Below are 8598 nucleotides of genomic sequence, written 5' to 3'. Positions count from 1 at the left end.
CAAGACCAGGTGAGTAGCTTGTGGCCCTGGTCATTGGGTCAGCATGCAAATCCCCTCCTACTCCATCCCACCACTGCCACTTCCTTTGTTGTTTGGCCTCTTAGGAATCTTAATGTAACCCATAATATTTAATGGGTTTGCTAGTGATAATGTAATTTTAAGTGACATAGACGTGATAAATCGCTTCCACACGTCACTGAATTCTGTTTCTAAATTTTTATGTATTTTTGATAGGCCAATTTATCCCTGCTGCAGCTCCAGCCCATGCAGTCAATGACATTCCACTGGGGGTGAATTTTGTCTGCTATTTACAGTGTGTGCTTTTAAGCAGTGATTGGTGTGACAGTGTGATCTGTACAGCTGTCTCTCTGTATTTATTCTTTTGCCTATAAGTTTGATTTATACTAGCTTCAAAAAAGAAAAAAAAAGCTCATAGCTTTTCATGTGAATGACTTTAAATAACTGATTAACGATTATTATTAGCATGGCTATAATGGAACGGGGATTGCCAGGTTTATGGGCTTGGCTGAGCAATTGCAGGTAAAGCTGTTGTGTGCCCCTCTCCAATTCTAAACCTTTTCTGATGGTTCCTCTATAATTGGACAGTGCCCTCTAGGTTCAATCTGACTTGACATGTCTGACATGAGGTTCACGATGGAGCTGCCTGTGAGGAGGATGTCTGATGTTTGATGGCATTGCACGGGTACCCGCTGGGAGCAAGGGGTGCTCTGCACCAGCCTGCTGTTTCTGGGGGGAGGAAAATCCACACCCCCAGATGACAGTGGTGACTTGCAGGCAGGCAGGCAGTGTTCAAGTGCTCTGCTTGAACTTGTGTTGTGCTCGTCAGATTTGTTTCCGTGAATTCTTAGATCTTAAAATGGTGACTCTCCAAGGCAGAATCCTTTCAGGCTTGTGTCACACGAAGCTCTGTTTATAAAGCCAGCTCTCTGTGTGTGACTCTTTGGCTGCAGAGAGTTGTCTCCTGCCCCTTTGGGTGCTGATTCTGCCTTGATCCTAATTTATTTGGTGCTGTCCCAGGAATCTACTGGAGATTTCTGGAGGAATGCAGAGATGAGTTAACCCCCTCTGCTTGGCTTTGTGTTTCTTCTCTCCTCCTGGATTGACAATAGCAGGTTTCTGGTGGCTCTGCTTCCATGTGTCTGTGTGTCCTGAGGATGGCACAGGGATGGGCTCCTCACTGCTGAGCCTTGTCATGGAGAGCAGCACAACAAGCATTCCCTTACACTAACCTGCTCAAGGTGTCAATCAGCATCATTAAACTGTCTCTCAATAGAGCAGCTACTGCACAGTTAATATTTTCCAGAACTGAGCCTTCTGAGATGTTTATTCCAGTGTTATCCTGCTTGAGCTACCACCTGTGGTCCCAAATAGGAGAAAGGATGGCTATGACAATGAGATGTTCATGTCCTGAAAGAAGAAAGAACTTGCAAGCCAGGAAATGTTGTGTGTGTTTTCCTGAAGTTTTAAGTCCTGAGTGTGTTGTTTTGATGTGTTTGCAAGAGGGGAACCAGAAGCAGGCAGAGGTGTTCGATTTTCCCCAACATCACACCGTGCATCCATCCTGTTAGGAGCACCCTGGCTATTTAGTTGGCAGATTTGTCGCTGTCAAACTCCTAGGAAGAGAATAGTACAGGATTTGTTTGTTTGTTTTTAGTAAGATGGCAGTGCTTCAAAAGTAGTAGAGGATAAGGCAAAGTCTGAGAATACAAAATATTTTTATTGTTGTTATTATTAATCACAGCTCAAGCAGACCTACCTGAGAATCACTTTTGTTATTTTATCTGCTTTCCTATGGTTTATGTTCCCTGAGTAGAATTTGATTAAAAACTTTTGCATCTCATTTTGCTCACAAGGGTTGAGGTGCTGTGTCGTTGTCACCTGTCTGCAGCCAAAATTATATGACACATCATGGAAGATGTTGAATATTTGCCACTGGTTTTGATCTTCTTCAAAATATCATTTTCACTTTGTGTAGCTAGAGAATAGCCGGCCTCCTGCCGTTCCCATTCACTTCTTAACCCTGAATAATGAGAAGAAAATCTGCCTGCAGTAAATGTTCAGTTTATGTTGGGAAATTTTTCCAATACAGGATGAGAAAGGGAAATAAAGCAGCTTTATGAAATAATGGTGCCATTCTCAGATAAACAGATATTTTTGCTGTTAAGTTCATGAATAAGGGGTAGCAAGGAGGTCAGCTTTAGCTGAACTCATGCCAGAACTACTTGGCCATTCAAAGCCTTTGGACTTTTAGAGTTTTTTGTTGGCTGGTGGTTTGGTATTTTTTTTTTAATACTTTAAACTCACACGGATTTTAACTTCTTATGTCTAGAAAGAGCAGATTTATTACAGATGTAACAATGTTTCTGTGGTGTTTCAATAAATGTGGGTTCCTCAGGACTGATGTATTCCATGTCCCTGCACTCAGTAGCACAAGAGTGGGCAGCATGTGCCAGGAGAGGCAAATGCAGGTGGGAGGGTCAGTGTGGATCTCAGTGCTATGGAATTATTCAGTGGTGCAGTCTCAGTAGTGCACAGGGAATTTTGCTGTTGAGTAGTTTGGCTCTTTCCAGCCCTGGGACGCTTTTCTTCTCCCGTCTGCCCTGGGAATGATGATGTGCCAGCCCAGCACTGCCTCTGTGGAAATGGGGAGGCCGAGCAGGTTGCTCATGAGTACCACAGCTGTATGAAACACACACATTTGCTAGCGTGACTCTGCAACCAAACATCAGCTCAACTACTTTTTATTATTAATTTCAAGCTCCAGCTGCTGCCTTGAAGCATTTTGTTTTGTCATTCTGAGAGCTGCTGCTCAGAACAAACAAAAGGGAAAGAAAAATGAAAGCAAAGCCCCTAAAACTCACTAGTAATGTAAAGTCTAGCAAGGATGGCTAACTGTGTCTAATAATCCATCAGGGTGGCTCATCTGTCAGCTATAAAAATGTCATTCCTAGAAGTTTACTAAAGCTTTTTAAGGTCTAAGCAGAGTTTACTGCTTGTGGCAGCAGCACTGTGATGGCAGTGTGTGATGATGGCAGTGTGTGATGATGGCAGTGTGCAGGAGCCAAGAGAAACAGAGTCCATACCATGTAGGAGCATAGACCAAATGTGTATCAGCCCAAAGGACTGGGCCTCCTATAGTCCTGGCTGTAGAGAACAAAGGCAGTCAGTGTCTGAGTATATTAACTGCTCTTACCAGAGGAAATAAAAAAATCCAGCATTATGGGGGACTGTCATCTGGTCTAAGAGTAGAACCTGCTGTGGGAAGGTCCTTGTGTCTGCTTTCACACAGCATGGCTTGTTAGTCTCTTATTCTTCATAAAGCTTTACTTTACTGTCTCTGCAGCATCAGTGTCATAGTGGAGAAGATGAAGTACTGGTTGGGAATGGGGTCCCTCTGGCTCGCATTGTTCTTGCTAAAAGGCAGTGCAGGACATGCAGCTCTTCTCCCAATAGGGCTCTGCCTGGCCAAAGCAGGACAGCTGTGGTGTGGCTCCAGGGGAGATGGGGATGAGTATGTGGAGGGCATGAGGGTTCTGAAGGCCTCCACTGAGGCCAGGAGATGCTGAGGTTGGTCCATCTAAAGTAAACTCATACTAAGGTCTTAACGAGCAGTACATGTTTATCACCAGCAGATACTTGCTCTGTGCCTCCTGCAATGTCTCAGTCACCTTCTCCGCTCTCCCTTCTAGCGGCTTTCTGTTTGCCCTCAACTAATCCATCATTTGGAATCAGCCTGTGGTGTATTTGCTGCTTTAAACTGCTGACCTTCAGACTTTGCTCCCATGACAGCTCCCAGTCTGTGTTGATCCCTTTTCCCTTTGGAGACTGTCGGCACATTCTGGTTTTGAAACAGCTTTATATAAAACTGGAGGGAGGTCTGAAATCCAGATCAAGCTTAACATCCACAGCCGATCCCCCACATACTCAGCCTCTTCCCTCCTGCAAATTTTAAGTCATTCTTTTCACTCTGCTGCTTTGTGGGGCTAATGAATTTGCTGCTGCTATTCCCTCTGATGAGGGGATAGGAACAGTCACACAATTGCTGTGAAAGGCCCAGAAATATATGTAAGTGGTTTGGATTTCTCTGTGAAATCTGAATTCAAATCCCCACTCTCAGTTAAGAAAAAAAAAAAGGAAAAAAAAAGGGAGAAACACCAACACGGAAGAGCAACAACTAAAAAAAAATGTTCATAGGGAGTCTGAGGTTTTGCTGCCTTTATCTCTAGATCGGAATGTTGTAGCATTGCCTACAGAGCCTTTCTTCTCTGCATTAGGCGAGCGAGGAGATTTCATTTCATACATCATTTACAATGGAGTGCATCAAGAGCAGAGTTGGTGCATATTAACAGGGATGTGGGGAGAGAGTTGGATTCTTTGAAAGTTTCAAAGCATCTCCACTGAGGAGGGGAGCCTGGGCTGCTGATTCCCTTTCACTCTGTTGTAGAAACTGTGTGAACCAAAAGCCCATGAAATAGAAGGAGGAGAACAAAGGCACTGAAAGGCCTATAATGTGCCAGCATTAGTGGAAGTGGAGTAGCATGGGGATGGTGTAGCTCTTCTATCCCTTCTAACTCTCCTAAATGGCTCCTGCTTCCTGTATATCCACACTGGAGTCAGTAGAGGGTCCTATCCATACTTGGAAAGGGTAGTCAGTGGTTGGGAGAACATGATCAAGACGTTTTCCTCCTTTCTCCCCAGCCCATCTGACCAGCAGCTTCCCATAATTAAGCTTTCTTCATTGTCTTGTGCTGTACTTTAAGCCAGGTCTTCACTGCAGATTGGCCACCTCGTGTTTTAATGGCCACCCATTAAAAAGTGTTTTAGACAATGACTTGGTTTAAGAATTGATGTTCTTCATTGTTAAATATATTTGGAATGTTAAATGGCCATGTGTTCTCCTTTCCCTTGCCATCATGCCGCTTCCTTCTTTGAAAGGAGCTACACAGGCCATCCTGTGAGAGGGAACACGAAAGTCCCCAAGGCGTTGTGACACCTGTGCCAACATCTCGCCACCTTCCTTGTGGCTGGAAAGAGGCTTTGCGCAATGAAGCATGGGACCTTTCTTTGTGCATAAAAAATCTCTGCGTGCTATCCCTTTCCTTTTCATGGAAGACCACCTAAGGGGTCTTGAATTTTGTTTAGAAGCATCTGGCAGAGGGCCTTAGGAATAACACCAGGATCAAGGGCATCTTCCAGGATTGCTGCACTGAGAATACAATGATTACCTTATCTGCCTGATGCTGCACTTCCACGTACACAGTTGCAGGTCAAGGGATTGGGAAGAGATTTAAATAGGCGTTCCCATGGCTCCTGAAATTAATACAAAGTCTTACTTGGCTGACATTAATATAAAGGCTTTCATGGCTGTTATAATATTCACTGCATTCCATTCTGGTGGGTCACCTTAGTGTTATACGTTATGAGGGAGGACAGAAACAGCAGCAAAAATGTTTGGGAATGTCTACCTGGACTCAAACACCTTCAGGTTTGTTCAGCAATTCATACTGAACTGAGATGTTTCCTTGGATTTACAAAGTTTATTTTCAATTAAACTGTTGACTGGTACTTGCTCAGAGTCTGTTTCTACAACTCGTGGTGGATTTAAGTCACTCAGGAGACATTCAGCTTGCTCCAGGTGACTTCTACAAGGTTACAGGAGAAAAAACCCAACCATGCCGAGCTTCTGTCAGGTGCAATTTTTGCCCTGTTAGAGTTAGGAAATGGAAACTTTTCCCGTCTCTCCCCCATGACTATGCTCAAACCTCCACAATCCATTTTCTCTCACTTTTCACCTCTTCTCCTTTATATTGGCTGCTTTGCACCAAAAGCCCCATAGATACATGCACTTTGACACTTGCATTTCAAAATGCCTGATTGTGGAGTTCTGCCAATACCAGCAATTGATCTGGTGCCACAGACCAGCTTAATTATTCAAGGTCAGTCTCTCTCTGTCTCTTCTTGTCCAGGGAGCAGCAGCTATGGGGAATAAAACCTGAACAGTCTTTAAATTTTAATCATAAACTTTAGGAAGTCACAGATTTGTTTTGCTGTATGTGGGATTTTCTCTGTTGTACTTCCTGTAACTTTTTGAGCCTCCCTGCTCAGAGCATGGCTTTCCTCCTCAGTACAACACTGGGCTTTTGTAAAGCAAGGTATTTTACACTGCTATTTAAAATGCATAAGTTGTGTGATCTAAGCAGTTTCCAGTTCACTTCTGAGCTCCTGTAAAACGTATCCCTGAAGGCATTTCAGCTGAGCAACTAAGAAGGTGAGGGTATTAGAGGTTGTGAAATGGCTTGTCTGCTAATTCTTTCTATGTGCATCTCTTCAGATAAATCTCCTGTGACCTCCTACTACAAGCAGAACATTAGTTAAGTATCTTCTTGGTAATGGAGTGTCCTGGACCTGATCTTATGTTATACTAAGGACTCTTCACGCTGTCTGGGAAGATGTTTGCCTTCAGGGGGAATAGCAGAGGTGTCCCTGAAAGCACATATGGTGCAAGTAACTTCACTGAACAGTGCTGGCTGACTCAAAGACCCTGGTCCAGCCCTGCGGCCAGTCACAGGCACCGAGTCAGGCTTGAGCTTTCCTGGGCTGCACTGCCTTAGGTGAGCTCTTATCTGGCTCATGAAGGGGTAACAAGATCCATTTACAGCAGCCTTGGGCATGCCCTGGATTTTATCTGCCCCAAGCTATGGACAAACAAAGAAGCCTTTGAACCTCTTAGTCCATGCCTGAAGCAACTTGGGGAGATGTCAGAGTCCAAAGAGTTGTAATTTTAATAATAAATCCTCTTAATTATTCTGTATTTTAGAATAAGAATTATAAAGTAATAATAAATCTTGACAAAGAAAATCCAAATGTTTTTTAAAGTTAATAGGAATAATAAATCCTGTGTTTGGGGGGCAATATTGCAAAGATGTAGAAGGTCCAATCACCTTTGTCTTCTGGGATCATTAAAAGGAGAGTTGTGGGAAAGCAAGTTAACTGAAATAGTTACACAGGGTTCCAGTCATACTGATAATGAGAAAAGAAGCAGGCCCTGCCACAGCTCCTGTGCTTGGGAGAGGAACTGGAAGTTGTGAGTACAAGGACAGTGTCAGACCTGCCTGGGCAGATCTCTGCAGAGGTGAAGGTGGGCATTGAAGGCACGTGGCCCAAAGGCAGCCGTGAGGGTCAGGGCTGGGCTGGGGAATATCCAACTTGCCCACTGCCATGGATGCTGCCAGCTGGCAGGGCTGAGGGGTGGCACTTCTTACATATGTTTTGAGGGGAAATAAAGCCCAGAAATCTTTGTTAATTTTCAAACTCCCAGCATGACTACAGTATCTCTGTTTTACAGCACCCAGCTATTAGAGAAAAGCACTATGCAAGTCAATTAATGATAATGTCTCTTTCCTTGAGATAAAATAGTTCATTCTCACACCCGGCCGGGATGCACAGCAAGGCGAGCTGCGTGCTGCCCTTGATGGTGTGGGATGAATAGCAGCGCAGATCTGCTTTCTTCCGGTGCACTTGCTGGCTTTGTTGCAGATTTAAAGCAGCACTGTTTGAAGCTCTGCCTCTATAGCTCTGTTATGCTGTCCTCCTTTGTAATGAAAACTTCTCCTTTTTCATCATTTTTAATTTCAAAGCCTTCTGGGGTTGGTTCCTCAAGGCTACATCTCAGTCTGTGAAAAACAGGGTGTCTGGCTTTGCTCTTCCTCGCCAACTCAATGGCCAAGGCTAGTTGGCTTTCACCTTCTATAACAATAGTTTATAGCTCTTGGCTGGTGTGTACCCAGCACCTTGTCTTACTTTAAAATATATTTCTGGATGTGAAGCCATTTGTTCCCGAGCAGAAGCACTTGCTGCTAGTTTGGGGGAGGTTTGTTTACTGCAGTAACCAGCTTGCTCCGTATGTATTCCCATCACTCTCCCTTGCTATAACCTACAAATCTCTCCAACTTATTCAGCTCAATACTGGAGATGGTTTTTGAAGTCTTCTTTAAAGTACAGTGAGTGCCTTTAAAATTTTTCCTGACTTTGAAAGATTCTACCTGTTCTAATGCAATTCCCTATTTTAAAGATAGGGAATAAATATCTTGGGGATGGTTGGCTCACATACAGCTCCTATCTCTTAAAACATTAATGGTCCATGCTGTTTGATTCTTTTTGAAAGTACTCCATTCCTGCTTTGTTTATTTAAGTTCTTTTCTCTGCACTGGGACTTGCCAAATGGAGTTGTGTCCCCCCACCCCCACCCCCACCCTCCTGCTGCCACCCTTTCATTCACAGAAATCTGTGAGGTGTAAATACAGCTCATTTAGTATTAGCACTGCCAACTTTTGTTTCAAAAATCAGACATAAGGTCCCTTGAATTTTGAAATGGGTTTCTAAAACCTTTGTTGAAGAAGTAAATTCTGAATAATTTCTGGTTTTGCTTTCTGCATTTTGTGCCTTTGAAGGTTCACACTTCTGAGCCTTCATGCACAATCATAAGAGATTGAAACTTGCTTTACTGTTAATAACTGCTGCATCCCCTGCAATCACACAGCTCCAAAAGGGAGCCACTGTAGGAAATGAGCCAAGTCA

Source organism: Pithys albifrons, chromosome 14 (genome assembly GCF_047495875.1).
Source record: "Pithys albifrons albifrons isolate INPA30051 chromosome 14, PitAlb_v1, whole genome shotgun sequence".
Taxonomy (NCBI): Eukaryota; Metazoa; Chordata; class Aves; order Passeriformes; family Thamnophilidae; genus Pithys; species Pithys albifrons.
The sequence above is the reverse complement of the archived record's forward strand: the minus strand, read 5'-3'. Positions refer to the sequence as shown.